Source organism: Cannabis sativa, chromosome 8 (genome assembly GCF_029168945.1).
Source record: "Cannabis sativa cultivar Pink pepper isolate KNU-18-1 chromosome 8, ASM2916894v1, whole genome shotgun sequence".
Lineage (NCBI taxonomy): Eukaryota > Viridiplantae > Streptophyta > Magnoliopsida > Rosales > Cannabaceae > Cannabis > Cannabis sativa.
This window is the reverse complement of record NC_083608.1, coordinates 12,661,557-12,678,480: the sequence shown is the minus strand read 5'-3', so window position 1 is coordinate 12,678,480 and position 16,924 is coordinate 12,661,557. Positions and strand designations below refer to the sequence as shown.

Sequence of the window (16,924 nt, the reverse complement as noted above, 5' to 3'; positions counted from 1 at the left end):
GATCAATAGGTTGCAAATTAGGGCTTGAATCACCAAAGAAAATCCAGCCTTTTGAACCCCCAAGTCTCAGCCGAAAATGAGAGAGAGAAAAAGAGTGTTTTCTTGAATTTTTTCTTTCTTTTCCACACTTAATGATTTTTTGATAAAAAGGGAAAAAAATAACATTTAACATAAACACTTAATCATTTCAGCCAAATAATCACTTAAACAATTATTTATTTTCCATTTAATAAATCATATAAGACAAAACACTAATGGGGCAAAAAGACCATTTTGCCCCTCCACCATAAAATCACTAAAATCATACTTAAGGGGTATTTTTGGGACATTCTAAATTCCCGGCCATTCCCGACATTCCCAATGTCTAAAACCCGTCCCCAAAATACTAACATACTAAGTTGTGATTTCTACTGAGCCAAACGCCGCGTTCCAAAATACCGGACACCGGAAATACGAAATATAAAAACTGCTGATGACATACTCATGCATATCTGAATTCCATAATAAATTATTTAAATGGCTATAAATAATTTCATGATTAACATAAATAACTGCTAATTTCCAAATTAACTAAGCGGGCTTTACAATATTTCACCTAAGTGAAATGAGATCTCCACCATTTATCTTCGTTTGGTTAAGCTCGAAGGAAATCATCCTTTACTTCTATTTGCCAAATAGAAGCTATAGATTCCATATTTATGTTAGCGCTCCCACTCAATTGCACTACCGTTTTCCCAAAATGTAAGTATCACCCTAACCCAAAAGTAGGTTTAACTTAACAAATCAAAGAACACGAATAACACTCTTGAGATTGAACCTAACCATATCAGGATTTCGATCATGTGATCTAGGATCAACAGGTGATATTGAATTGAATAGATATTACGGTAAATTTTAACATATCTAATCAAAGTTCAATATCGGTCCCTTCCGATGTATACTCCATACATCCGATACTGGTAAACTTTGCCAATGTCCTGGAAAGGACATAACACTTTTCCAAGGTGTAAGAATACCTATCGCTGATTATACCATGTCAGTCTAAATCCAGTGTTCTGACAAATCAGGGAATCAACTTTTGAACATATAATAAAGATTATATTCCACTGTGCTGACAACACTATAATCTTTAACAAACTCATATGTTCTGGACTTAAAAAGAATTCATACATTATATACATATAATCATGAAATAAATCATGTGAACCATGCAACATAAAATGTTATTTCTGATCTTTATTAATAAGTAAATCTGATTATATGAAATGAGTTTTATTTAGGGCATAAAACCCAACAGTATATTCTTAGGGGTGGAGTCTATTCCACAATTCCCTATGTAACACATATCTCCTTTAAACATGGAAGTAATATAATGAGTCAGCTATTATCAATATAAATTCTTGATCTTGATTGTATGTTCCATTTCGATTTTACTGTTGTAAGTAAGAGTTTGATACTTTTGAAAGTTCTTTGTTAAAGTTTCACACTACCTTAATTGAGTGGGAGAATTTTAAAATTCTATACCCATCTTCATTAGGTTGATACTTGTGATAGGTACTTAAGAACACTACTGAAAAGCAAATCTAACCATTCACATGGATAGGAATAGCTTATCAGAATTATGAGAATAAGATAAAGAACTCTAGTTCAGTCCATTCGAATGACTTGAACCTAGAATTCTTAATCCTCATGAAATATTATGGTATCTTAATTTTGGTTACTTAATCTCTGGCATGTATTTTTCACTTCAAATACTAGTCTGCTATGTTGATGACTTAGTCTTAACTTAAAGTTTCAGACTAATACAAAAGTCACAACTAGGTAACTCTCCAAACAATCAGAGGTTAAAAGTATTATTTAATCAGACATCTGCTATTAAGTGGGAGCTATCTGAGATGTAATCAAATAGGGGACATTAGAAGATATTCAAGAAAGATTTATGAGAGTGATCTATATGTTAGATATTAAGGAACTGTGTATCAGTTGTCCTGGTATCTCACCAACTCATTTCGAGATCTTTGAGATGGTGCTTACTTTGGGGGTGGAGGAATTATTGAATAATAATTCAAGCTCTACCAGAGAAGAATTATAACTTTGTCTATTCGAAAATACCAGAAAGTTATATTGCTGAAGAAAAGTCTACACTGTATTATCTCAATTACATATTTTAAAATATGAGAGATATGTCTTCTGTTAATTCAGATGTACTTTTAAAACAGTAAAGATTTCAGTATCCCTTGATGAGTAAAGCATATAGTAAAGGATGTTTCATAAGTGTATTTATGAACTAGTTTCCAGAAGTTTGGGTGGATTCAAATATACTACACTTGATCTGAAGATCAAGACATCAGATTGACCTATTTGCACAGTTTGTTTTATATTAGTGCAAGTGGGAGTTTGTTGGGTTTTATGCCCTAAATAAAACTCTTTACAATCTGATTAGTTATCAATATAAGAAATTTGAAGTGATTGATGTTTGCATGAATTTTACATGCTAATGGTTTAATATGTTTATTATGTTTACACACAGAATCAGTTAAATCCAGATCATATGTTTATTCACAATTATAGTATCGTCAACACAGTAGAATGTGATTGTGATCATATGTATCAAAAGAATAAGTCCCTGTTTCATCAGTGTTATTGGATTTACACTAATGTGATAATCAGCGATGATGTGTACTTACACTTGGAGTAAGTGTTATGTTCTTTCCAGGACATTAGTAAAGTATACAAGTTTCGAATGTATGGAGTATACATTGGGCTGAACCGATATTGCAACTAAGTTAAGATATTACAAACTTACCGTTATACATATCTTTCCAAGTCAATATCAGTAGTTGATCTTAAGATTAAAAGAATCTAAATCTGAGCCTTCCCCACTTTCTATACCTGGCCGAAACCCTCTCTTCTCTTTTCTCTTCATTAATTTCGAACCCTAGTGAAAGAGTAAGTGCCCACACACAGCAAGCAGTAACTCAATCATAGATTGGAAGACTGTGAAGGATCAAACTTGAAGAAGAAGGACATTCGGGCTCAGATCTTGATTATACTCTGCTACAGAAAGGATACAAGGGTTAGACATCTGAGTGGAAGGAGACATTAATTCCGCTGCATCAATGTAAGGTTTTCTTAACTTTATATGTGTTTAATTTATTGTTTTAGAAAGTTCATATTTAGGGTGTTTAAACAACATACTTGTTAGTAGATCTAAGATCCTCGTAAAATAAATTCGAACAGGCTTTTGTTGGGATCATGAAGGTTGGCAAAGTCTATCAAAAAGATCAGTAGATAAGGATATTACTGGCCAACCATCAATAAGGACACCCATGAATTTGGCAAAAAGTGTGATAAAAGTTAGAGATTTTCTCATATACGTCGCGTCCCACCAATGTAACTGAGAATGATGACCTCGCCTTATCCATTTGCAATATGGGGGATTAATTTGATTGGGGCACTTCCCCCAGGGCGAGGAGGAGCCAAGTACGTAGTAGTGACTGTCGATTTCTTCACAAAATTGGCGGAGGCTGTGTTGGAAATTATTTTACCAGGATCTTAGATCTACTCACAAGTATGTTGATTAACACCCTAAATATGAATTTTCTAAAACGATGAAATAAACATATAAAGTTTAAGAAACCTTACATTGGGTGCAGCGGAATAATATGACTCCTTCCGTTCAGATATCTAGCCCTTGATTCCTTTCTGTAGCAGAGCATTATCAATATCTGAACCTGGATCTCTTTCTCTGAATCTTTGATGCTAAAACCTCCTTCTTGCTGAAAGTCTTTCTTCACGATCTTCCTCACTATGATTGAGGTATCACTTGCTGTGTGTGGGCACTACTCTCACACTAAGATTTTTGAAATTTGATTGAGGAAGAGAGAGAGAGTGGGTTCGGCCAAAGATAGGGAGAGAGAAGGCTCAGGTTTTTCTATGAAGGAAAAATAGAAAATTTAAGTGTAATTTTTCTGAAGCCTTCACTATCTATTTATAGAATTACACTAGGGTTAGGTTTGAATTATTTGGCATGAAAATAATAAAAATATCAGTTTAAAAATTTAAACCAAGTGGCCGGCCATGTACAGTAATGGGCCTTACTTGGATTTTGCAGTTTTCTCAATTCTGCATCTGATTTTCTCAAAAACGCCAATTTTCAAATTCAACCATTTTAATGCCAATTCTAACTATTTAATAACTATAATAATTATTAAATAATATTGTCATTTATCACATTTATTAATTGAACCATACAAAGTATCATAATTAACAAATATGCCCCTAAAACTCTTTCTTTACAATTTCGCCCTTACTTAGTGAAAAATTCACAAATAGACATAGTCTAATTTGAGAATTATAATTGATTAATCAAAACCAATTACATGAGTCTTACAAGCAATATTATCTCAGCTAGTGCGGGGACCATGGGTCTATATAACCGAGCTTCCAATAAGTAGATCAAGAATTTAGCACTAAAATTCACTAACTTATTAATTCTTCGTTGAATCCACGCATAGAACTTAGAATTGCACTCTCAGTTATATAGAATGCTCTATATGTTCCACCATATAGACACATCATTAGTTATCCATTGTTAGAATCCTAATTTGATCATTGATCCTCTATATGAATGATCTACACTGTAAACGGATTAAATTACCGTTACACCCTACAATGTATTTATTCCTTAAAACACTCTACCCCGTATAAATAATATTTCAGCTTATGTGAAATGAGTACTCCACCATTTATGTTCGATTGGTCAAGCTCGAAGGAGATCATCCTTTGCTTACTATTCGCCAGATAGAAGCTATAGATTCCATGTTTATGCTAGCGCTCCCACTCAATTGCACTACCGTGTTCCCAAAATGTACGTATCACCATGACCTAAAAGTATGCTTAACTAACAAATCAAAGAACACGAATAGCCTTTCAAGATTGAGCCTAATCATAACAGGATTAAGAACATTTGATGTAGGATCAGCTAGGCGATATTGACTTGAATAGATATTATGGTAAGTTTAATAAATCTAAGTCAAAGTTCAATATCGGTCCCTTCCGATGCATACTCCATGCATCCAACCTGAGCTTTACTTTAACCAATGCTCTGGAAAGAACATAGCACTTCTCCAAATGCAAGTAAACTCTGTTGTAGATTATCATATAAGTAAAACCCTGTGTCTGATAAATCTAGAAAACTTTATTCACATAGTCATGTTTACTTTCCAATGTGTTGACGGCACAATAAACAGGATGAAGTATGTGAAAAGGGTTTCAGATGACTTTATCCATTATGTACATATAATCATGAAATAAATCATGTGAACCATGCAACATTAAATGTTATTTCTGATCTATATTAATAAGTAAATCTGATTATATTGAAATGAGTTTTATTTAGGGCATAAAACCCAACAAACTCCCACTTGCACTAATATAAAACAAAAAGTGTGTTTCAAATAATCTCAACACCTTGATATACAAATCAAGTGTAGTAGTAGTAAACTCCTCGTAATAGGATCTGAAAGGTTGAATTAAACACAACCTTTTCTCCACCATTACTCTTCCTTTAATCACAAAATCATTGATAATGTGAAATTCCTCTCTATATGTCTACTCTCTTGGGATACTGGATTCTATACCTTTGGCAACTACTTTTGGTTAATCAGGAAATTGACACTAGTAGTTTAAGGCAATTTGGAATGGTGCCAAAGATGTATAGAACTTTCCTTTGACTGAATAAGTACCTTTCCTGTAGCTTTAACATTCAGACCCTTTCTGGTAGACCTAGAGACTTCAGATAGGTTTTTACACTTCTCCAAAATCACTATTCCACCCCCAGAGTAACCACCATCTTATCAGAAAGATTTACTAGCACAAAGGCAAATTTTGAAATCTAATATGGTGTAGTCTAAGAGTATTAAACACACCCTATAGACTAACATATAGTTCCTCTTCTTAATCTTAGGATTTACTTGATTGTGTTCCAATGTTCTTCTCCTGGATTAATCTGATACCTACTCATTACTCCCACTCAACAGCATGTGTCTGGTCTAAGGCATACAAAAGCATATCTAAGACCTCTCACTATTGATTTAAGAAATTCTTTCATGGCTTTATCTTTTCTGGAATAGTTGAGACTTTTCCTTAGATAAATAAAATCTATGTCTAAGAAGTTGTGAAGCTTCTATAGATTGCCATTAGAAAGAAAATGCATCAGCATCTTACTAAAGTAAGTTGCTTGCATTAGAGTAAGTCATTCCCAGGTATACCACAAGCCATAGGTTTAGATAAACTCAAACCTATAATACTAGGAACAGGAAGTTTGTTAAGTCCATTGAATAGACTTATAAACGAAATTTCCTTTTATGTCCTTGTAATAGAAAACTTTAGGTTATTCCATGTGAATGGATTAAACCATAGTTCTATTGGCTTTTCTACTAAGTTTCTTCTCTTGACAATCCATTACTTGTTTAAACTCACAATGGATTTTAATCATTAGTGTCTCCCAAGTCATAAGAAGGTGAGTTCATAGAAACTCTCCCACTACGACAAGGTACCGTGAATTATGTGGAAGCAAACTAAATGGTATTAACCTCTTTGGTTGTGACAAGACAACAGAGGCAGTGGGATCATCATATGTAAGATGATAGAACACTTTTGGAATCAAGAATTAAATATCTCCTTTATTTGCTACTTGATTTTCAGACTTAGTCATTTTCTTAGAAAAGTAGTATTTGTTTGAACAAACACTTTCTTATCTATTGACAATGGGATGGTCCACCCCTAATCACTTAGAATAGCTAAAAAACCATGGTTAACAGTTCTAGCTTTTCTTAAGATTTTGATTAGGTCATCCATGAATCTAGTAATGATTTACATTAAGTATACAACCATTACATCATTCTGAAATTGTATTACCATAGAAGGAATTAGGCAACGACTAGTAACTAATCATCAATATGAAAATCGAAATTTCTGGGGAGGTAAGTTTGGATATAATTCAAAAATCAATTTAATGATCTTTGAACTGCATATCTACTAACTATTTCTCCACCCCTATCAGTTCGCAAGATCTTTAACCACTTACCTTAATGGTTTTAACCACTGCTAGAAATTTATGAAATTTTTGAAACATTTCAAATTTCTTTGCATAAGGTATAATCTAGAGTTATCGTTTTAAGAATACAGCGAAAAACTCATATCCACCCCTGAATGTACATCCATCTGCGAATGAGATGAACTACTTTTAGTGGATATAGGCATATTAACTCTTTGCAGAGATTGATCTTGTCTAATCCACTATGAAGAAGATACAAATGCCATAGATTAAAAAAAATGTGGTAGTGTCTTTTGATGACTTAGGTTTATAAAAGAATTCTTAGAATAGTGCAAGTGGATCCTGGTCACAGAATACCTAACTCATATTCCATACAGTTTGAATCCATTAATAAAAGATGGATATTAAACACTTGAGAAAGTGTAACTGTATTGTATCTGGAATTAGAAATATAAGAAAATTTCTATTTGGAATCTAAAATTAAAGTCTAAGACTTAAAATTTATACCAAATATAATGAGTAATTCTATCTTGGACCACCACTACTAATTTAATTCTAAGTCTGATTTGCCCATACAAGTAGGAGATTTCTAAGATTGAGGATTTATATCAATTGGGAATAGAATTTCGGGATTATAATCATATGCGTCATTTAATTTCTTAAAAGAAAATATAGAATGACATGAAATGATTTATAGACCATTCATCCAATGATATGTTTTGAAGCTAATTCGAAATGAATAAGCTAAGAGGAATTACGATAATTTCGTTTATAAATAAGAATCCAACGATGCTTCGATTAGCGAATGTCAAAGTAATCTTATTTATACAATCTTCTTGTTTCATATTGTAAAAGTACTAGTCTAAGGTGTCATCAATTGATGAACACCTAGATGTCGCATATACAATATTTATCTTTCGAGATCTAACACTATTATGTATGTCTAATGGTGAAAATCCACTAGGGATTTATCTCATTAGATAAACAAGCCAAGTTAGACCAACAATGAAGATTCGAAATTAAACTACAACTTAATAACAGAGAATAACATGGTTCAATATAAATTCATACACAATTCAGAAATTATAAACATATAGCAAGTAGGAATGACAAGTGAAAATACTAAAAGTTACAATCCTAAATAATTTCCAAGGTTTTTCAACAAACTGATACAGTGTCCCGTTTAGGCGAGAGTCAAAGCATCATCCATTGAATAGAGTTGTCAGCTCATCTAAAATGATAACCATTCTAGCAACCTTTTATTCGATCAAGATTGGAATTCAGCGTTGTCCCGTTTAGGCGAGAGTCAAGGCAATTCTATCTTATGAGCTTCCACCATTGTTTCATAATTTGCAAGTCAAGTATGGTCGCCACCATTAGGGTGATCTATACCATACAAAACACTTACAAACTTCTTATCATTCGAGATTAAACGGTGCAAAATTGCTAATGAACGTTCCTCCATTAGGGAGGATTACTCACTAAAATAAACGCGGTGTAAAACCAACAATGGAGATCGAATGTCTGTTGATTAAAAGCTCGTTATTTAAAAAGAGTTGTATTTTCTTCGATTCTCTTTATTTATTCTATTTATTTTAAATATATATTTATTTAATTAAAATTTCCAATTTAGAATGAAAAATGCTAAATATAAATTTTAATTTAATATTTATAAATTTTACATAGATGGATATGAAAATAACATGAATTATTTCCATCTTAGTAATAATTTCCAATAAATATTTAGAAAAATATTCAATTTAAGTTGTTACAAAATTAATTTAAATTAATTTACAACTCAAATTTTATTTTCTATAAATATATATTGCATTCCGAAAAATTAAAGTATTTAAGAATACAATTTTCGAAAAATGCATGTTAAAATAAAAAATAAATCTTGGAAAAATTATTCTAATTTAATGTTGGCCCAAAATTAATTAATAAAATTAATTTACAACAAAAAATATAATTTTCCTATTTAATTAAATATATATAAGAAAAATTTCAAATATTTAAGTATGATGATGAAAATCAACTTAAATATTAATTTTCTATTTAATTAAATACACTAGAAAAATACTTCAAGCAAAAATATAACCTATCTAGATTTTCCTTTGACTAATTAATTCAATTTCTAATAATATATTTTAATTCATTTATTTAAAAATTAATCAATTAATGAAAAAATCATTGATTTAAGTTGGTCCAAAATTAAAATAAATAATTTACAACTTTAATCTATTTTTCAAATAAAATTCGAAATTCCAGCATTTAAGAAATGCAATTTCGAAATTTGACTAATAAAATAAAGAAAAAATATATTTTGAAAATTATTTAAATTTAGTTGAAAAAATAAATTTCAACTAAAAATAATTTTCTATTTAATTAAGTGTCATGAAAAAGAAATATTTAAGTATGATGATGAAAATCAAATTAGATATTTAATTTTCAAATTAATTAAATTTATTAAATTCAAGAAATAAATAATTAAGTGTAGAGAAGGCTTAATTATTAATCTCTAGTTTAATACTAGGAAAAATATACTTAAAATAAATTGTACCAAAATTAATTATATAAATAATTAATTTCACAATGTATAATATTTTCCTATTTAATATTAGAAATAATAAGTAGTCTAGAAATAACTATCTAGAAAATATCTTATTTGACTAAGTATCTTTCCACAAAATTTGAAAAAATATCTAATTTAAGTTGTATTAGAAAAGATCGAGAACTTAAATATTTTCAAATTTAAATTTAATTAAATATCAAAAATTAAGTTGTAACCACTTAATTTGAAAATATTCCATTTTAAGTTAATATTCGAAAAGATATTAACTTAAAAAATATCTAAACTCTTCCATTTTAAGTTAATATTCGAAAAGATATTAACTTAAAAAATATCTAAAGAATCTTAATAACCAATGCCTAAAATTTGTCAACTTAATTTTGAAATTTTAATTCCAAAAGATATTCAGATTTAAGTTGGTTAGTTGAAGATAACTAAATATCAACTTAAATAGGAATATTTAATGAAAAATTTAAATTAAGCTCCAGAAAGAATCTAGATGGTTATAATTCTATATTTAATTAAATACAAGAAAATACATATAGTTTAGCTTAGAATAAAAAATTCTTTAAACTATAATTTTCTTATATTAATTTCAAAATAAATGAAATTAATTATGTTGCTAATCAATTTTATTAGGTTAAACTAGTTTAATTAACCTAGTACAGTTATTCAAATCAGGCAAATAGGCCTTCACAATTGGGGTGGTTCATGTGAGGAGGTGCTAGGTTCAGTATGTCGTACCCACTACTATGGCTCCCAACTCTCACACAAGGCCCAAAAGAGAGGAATTTAACCTTAATAAGAACAACTGTTATTAATTGAATAGGCTCAAAAACTAAATGGGCCTAAATAAATTCTATCAAGAACTATGATAATTTATTTTAGCAACAGCAACCTATATGCATCTATAATAAAATTAAACACATAGGCTCACACAGGCACACTTTGGATGGGTCCTATCATGTTGCTAGGTCATACACAGATGAAAGAAGATTGTAAATATACCTGTTACAAATTATTAACTTGACCAAGGGAGCCATCAGATCATTAGATATGGCAAAAAGTAACCATGGCTATTTGCAATCAAGTAATAATAGGTTTTGAAAACTTACACACAAGCTAAAACACATACTCCTGCAACAAGGTTAGTTGGATAGTTGGATGTAGGATTTATTTAATTTTAAATTAAATAATTAATTTCGAAAATAATTAATTAAATAAAAAAAATAATTTTCGAAAATTTAAAAAAAAATTAAAAATTTGAAATTTAAAAAAAAAATTAAAATTTAACGTACAATTTTGAAAAATTAGGTTTCAACCAACCTAAATATCATTTCAAAATTTCCTAACTACTTTTAAAATTTAAATGTTATTTTATAAATAAAAATTAAATAAAAAATTAAAAAAGATAAATGAATATCTTTTTTAGATTTAAAATATAATTTAAATAAATAAAATAACAAAATTTAAAAGTTAGCAAAATATCTTACATCTTTTTAAAATTACATGATTATAGTTATCTTATTTTAAATTTAAATAAGGTCAAATTATTTAAAAAAAAAGATAAATTTAAAATATTTAAAATCTAGACCTTAAATTTAAAAATAAGATAAGATATAATCAAATTTTAAAAAATAAGATAGATTATTAAGCAAATAAGATAGATACTAACTATTTTTTAAATTCAAATTACCCTAATATCTTGAATTAAATTTAAAAAATATTAAATTAATTCATAATGATAATTAGAATTGAATTAGGAATAGTAATAGTATAAATATAGAACTACACAAAAAATCGGAAGTTAATTCCATGAAAAAGCATGAAAAATTGAAGAAAAACAAAAAAAATTGCGAGCTGTACGGACAGTTTTTGCGATCGCAGGAAAATTTCAGCACAACTCCGATTTTTTTGAATCTTCAAAAAATCATAACTAATTCAAATTAAATCAAAATTGAGTTCTGTAAAAAAGTAACTTGCTTAATTTTTTCCATACTATCCAATAAAAATAATTTCAGAAACAGATATTCAATTATTTTTAATGAAAATTCACAAACACCAATCAATCATCAAATAACACTCAATACAACATGATACCATCCAAAAACAAACAATCAATCGTTTTAAAGTCCAAATTTCTTGCAAGTAAATCAATTACCATGGCTCTGAGGCCAGTTTTTGGAAATTATTTTACCAGGATCTTAGATCTACTCACAAGTATGTTGATTAACACCCTAAATATGAACTTTCTAAAACGATGAAATAAACACATATAAAGTTTAAAAAACCTTACATTGGGTGCAGCGGAATAATATGACTCCTTCCGTTCAGATATCTAGCCCTTGATTCCTATCTGTAGCAGAGCATTATCAATATCTGAACCTGGATCTCTTTCTCTGAATCTTTGATGCTAAAACCTCCTTCTTGCTGAAAGTCTTTCTTAACGATCTTCCTAACTATGATTGAGGTTTTACTTGCTGTGTGTGGGCACTACCCTCACACTAAGATTTTCGAAATTTGAATGAGGAAGAGAGAGAGAGAGTGGGTTCGGCCAAAGATAGGGAGAGAGAAGGCTCAGGTTTTTCTCTAAAGGAAAAATAGAAAATTTAAGTGTAATTTTTCTGAAGCCTTCACTATCTATTGATAGCATTCCACCAGGGTTAGGTTTGAATTATTTGGCATTAAAATAATGAAAATATCAGTTTAAAAATTTAAACCAAGTGACCGGCCATGTACAGTAATGGGCCTTACTTGGATTTTGCAGTTTTCTCAATTCTCCATCTAATTTTCTCAAAAACGCCAATTTTCAAATTCAACCATTTAAATGCCAATTCTAACTATTTAATAACTATAAATAACTATTAAATAATATTGTCATTTATCATATTTATTAATTGAACCATACAAAGTATCATAATTAACAAATATGCCCCTAAAACTCTTACTTTACAATTTCGCCCTTACTTAGTGAAAAATTCACAAATAGACATAGTCTAATTTGAGAATTATAATTGATTAATCAAAACCAATTACATGAGTCTTACAAGCAATATTATCTCAACTAGTGCGGGGACCATGGGTCTATATAACCGAGCTTCCAATAAATAGATCAATAATTTATTACTAAAATTCACTAACTTATTAATTCTTCGTTGAATCCACGCATAGAACTTAGAATTGCACTCTCAGTTATATAGAATGCTCTATATGTTCCACCATATAGACACATCATTAGTTATCCATTGTTATAATTCTAATTTGATCACTGATCATCTATATGAATGATCTACACTGTAAAGGGATTAAATTACCGTTACACCCTACAATGTATTTATTCCTTAAAACACTTGACCCCGTATAAATGATATTTTAGCTTATGTGAAATGTGTACTCCACCATTTATGTTTGTTTGGTCAAGCTCGAAGGAGATCATCCTTTGCTTACTATTCGCCAGATAGAAGCTATAGATTCCATGTTTATGCTAGCGCTCCCACTCAATTGCACTACCGTGTTCCCAAAATGTACGTGTCACCCTGACCTAAAAGTAGGCTTAACTAACAAATCAAAGAACACGAATAGCCTTTCAAGATTGAGCCTAATCATAATAGGATTAAGAACGTTTGATCTAGGATTAGCTAGGCGATATTGACTTGAATAGATATTACAGTAAGTTTAATAAATCTAAGTCAAAGTTCAATATCGGTCCCTTCCGATGCATACTCCATGCATCCAACCTGAGCTTTACTTTAACCAATGCTCTGGAAAGAACATAGCACTTCTCCACATGCAAGTAAACTCTGTTGTAGATTATCATATCAGTAGAACCCTGTGTCTGATAAATCTAGGAAACTTTATTCACATAGTCATGTTTACTTTCCAATGTGTTGACGGCACAATGAACAGGATCAAGTATGTGAAAAGGGTTTCAGATAAATTTATACATTATGTACATATAATCATGAATTAAATCATGTGAACCATGCAACATTAAATGTTATTTCTGATCTATATTAATAAGTAAATCTGATTATATTGAAATGAGTTTTATGTAGGGCATAAAACCCAACAGGCTGAACCTTTGGTTTCTATAACTACAAGAAAGTCCTTTACTTTGTTGTCCAAAACATTGTCTACAGGTTTGGAATTCCAATTAAGATAGTTTCCGATAACAGAACTCAGTTTGATGGTGATTTATTCACTGAGTTCTGCGAGAGGAACAAAATAATTAAAAGCTTCTCGTTAGTATCCAGGCCTCAGGCGAATGGACAAGTGGAAGCTTTTAACAAGATCCTGAAGGATACTATCAAGAAGAAATTAGATGCTGCCAAGGGTAGATGGGTCGACAATCTACCTCAAGTACTTTAGGCTCATAGGACAACTGAGAAGACAGCAACGGTACATACTCCATTCTCGTTAGCATTTTGCTCGGAGGCTATGTTGCTTGTAAAAGTAAATATCTCGACTCACAGATGAGAGTTTTATAATCAAGAAAAAAACCAAGAACTTTTAAAATTGTCCTTGGATCTACTTGATGAAAAAGATACTGAGTCGCAGATTACTAATGCAGCATACCAACAACGAGTAACAAGATATTTCAACAAAAGTGTGAAAAAGAGGCTTTTCAATGTTGGAGACTTCGTGCTAACGCGAGTATTTGCAAATACGAGAGACACATTTGCAGGAGTATTCAAGCAAAACTGGGAGGGTCCTTATGTGATCAAAGGGATAGTAGGAACTGGGGTTTACAAATTGGCTCGGCTGAATGGCTCGCTGATAAAGAACTACTGGAACGTGGAACATTTGCGACCCTATTACCAGTAAAGTGATGTAAAGAACTACTGGAACGTGCACTACTACAATTTAACCTTTTAGTGACACGATTTAGTGACATGCACCAAAGTACGTGTCACTAAAGAGTTGGGAGTGATTTTTAGTGACATGCACAATTAGACTCTATATATTCAGTGTTAGTCTCATATAATGTGTGTCACTAAAAATATAGAAAGTCACTAAAGAGTAAAACTCAAAATTTTCTAATTTTTATTTATTTGAAAAATGCTGGTATATAGTGACGCGCTAGGCACGATTGGATAAATATATCCCGACCCACTTGGCGCGTCACTATATCATAATCATAAATTAATAAAAAAAATACAGCTGTTATGTAATTAATAAATAAATAAAAATAAAAAATAATTAATAGGTTCTCTCTCTTGAAACCCTATTATCATTTTGCTAAAAAAGAGGAGCTAAATATACGCTATCTCTCTTTCTTCCCCCTCTCATTGCTGCTCTTTCTTCTTCTTGCGCAGGGTGACCATTCAATGGTGTGGGGTTAGATTTTCTTGACTCTTCGAGCTCCAATGGTAATGGCTGATTTCTCTAAGTAAAGAGGCAATGGTGGTTTTTTAATTCTCTTTGTTCATGCTTCGCAACATATACCTTGGAGTTTCATATCGTTTTCTCTGTCGAATAAGTCGCTGAGATCGATTTCCTCAAGCGCCCAATCTATTTCGAAATCAACATGGTTTTCTTAGCAGATTCAAAATTAACACCCATATTCGAAATCAATTTCCTCACCTAACCTGTTTGAAGACCCATTTTCCTTTTCAATCTTTCGTTCCCCATCTCCCGAAACTCCATTCGACCGGTCATCGTCTCCGCTTCGTCTCTCCAATGCAGGTAATCGGTCGTCGTCTCCGCTCGTCATTTATGCGTTTCTCGTCGATAACCGAAGAGCCGACCCAAGAAACCCAAATTTTTTTTTATATAATATTTTGATTTTTTTTTTGTTCTGGGAATATTGTATATTATTCTGGGTTGATTTTTTTCGTTACGGGATTGTATATTATTAAGGGTTTGTTTTTTTTTTTTTTTTTTTTTTTTCAGGTCTTTACAATTGCATTTTAATAGAGTGGTCTTGAATTCAGACTTCCCAAGCAAAGGTGGTATTTCAATTGTGTGATACATATTTTCCATTTGGCAAGAGGATGCTAGAGCCAAGGCAGCAGCTAGTTTGTTGTATTTATGTTTGTAAATTTTTTTTCCTAGTTTGTTAATGTTGATTTTAGGTGAAAAAATGGTGGATCAAAATTGTTGGTAAATCATTTGCACTATGTTTGTTTTTGTAATTTCAAATAGTGTAATTTGGATCTTGTGTAAGTTTTGAATTTGTCTTTAATTAATTTTGATTAAAGTTTTTAATTTATTTTATTTACTGTACTTTGATTTTTTTTTACTATTAATATATTTTTTTGATTGAAGTTTATTTTTTTTAGTAAAAAAATAAAAAATAGATATTTCTTTTAAATTGAATATGATTATATTTTACATTTATTTAATTTAAATTATTATTGTTATATTTAATTGTATTTGTATATAATTAATAGAAATTATTATTTATAATATATAAAATTTGAATTAAAGCAAATTAAATATTATTTTTTTTAAAAAAAATATTTAATATAGTGGCACTTTTTGTGTGTCACTATATCTCCAAAAATAATAATAAAAAAGAAAAAAAAGGGATATAGTGACACTTCATGTGTGTGGCTTTTACCTTTTCAGTCTGACAAAACATGACTTTATACGCCTATAGTGACACGCAGAAAATGAATGCAAAAGGTTTCAGTGACGCGTGTGAAGTGTCACTAAAAATTGTCTTTCCAGTCACCCTCATTAGTGACGCGCGTTGAAGTGTCACTATACACTTTTAGAGTTACTCAATGTGTGTCACTAAAACCCAATTTTCTAGTAGTGGTGGAACATTTGCGACCCTATTACAAGTAAAGTGATGTTGTAACTCATATTTCTGATGTAATATTTTGAACTTTAGTTATTAATAAAGTTAATCATTTTTTCAAGTAAATTATAAAGTGTTATTCTTTAAAATTACTTGAGGAGCATATGTTTATGATTAACCAAATTCATCTGGAAATACATGATATATCTCAAATCCACCACTTTAAAATTTTTCAAAATTTTTTAAAGTTCTTTTTGATTGAACCTTTCTGATGAGAAAGGAAAATCAAAAATTGTGAATGAATTTTGATTAAAGAACCTTTTTGACGAGAAAGAAAAATCAAAAGTTTCAAATGAGATATAACTCATAAGCTATATGTGAAGTTGAATACTAACGGCTCGCATTGTATAGGAAAGTATTATACGAGACACCAAGATGCCTTAAAAAAATACTTAAACCTAATATATGAATATATGGTCTAACTATTCATATAAAGCAATCAAAAATATACAAAGTGATATATCATTAAAAATATACTCAAGTTTGCTTA

At 30.4% G+C, this 16,924-nt stretch overlaps 1 long non-coding RNA gene across 1 annotated transcript; it reads left to right on the top strand.

Moving 5' to 3' along the window:
* Positions 1-14,765: 14,765 nt before the first annotated feature.
* Positions 14,766-15,845, top strand: LOC133030026 (uncharacterized). Its single transcript, XR_009683933.1, has 2 exons — positions 14,766-15,314; positions 15,522-15,845. It is a non-coding gene; the product is annotated as an uncharacterized LOC133030026 (long non-coding RNA).
* Positions 15,846-16,924: the final 1,079 nt, after the last annotated feature.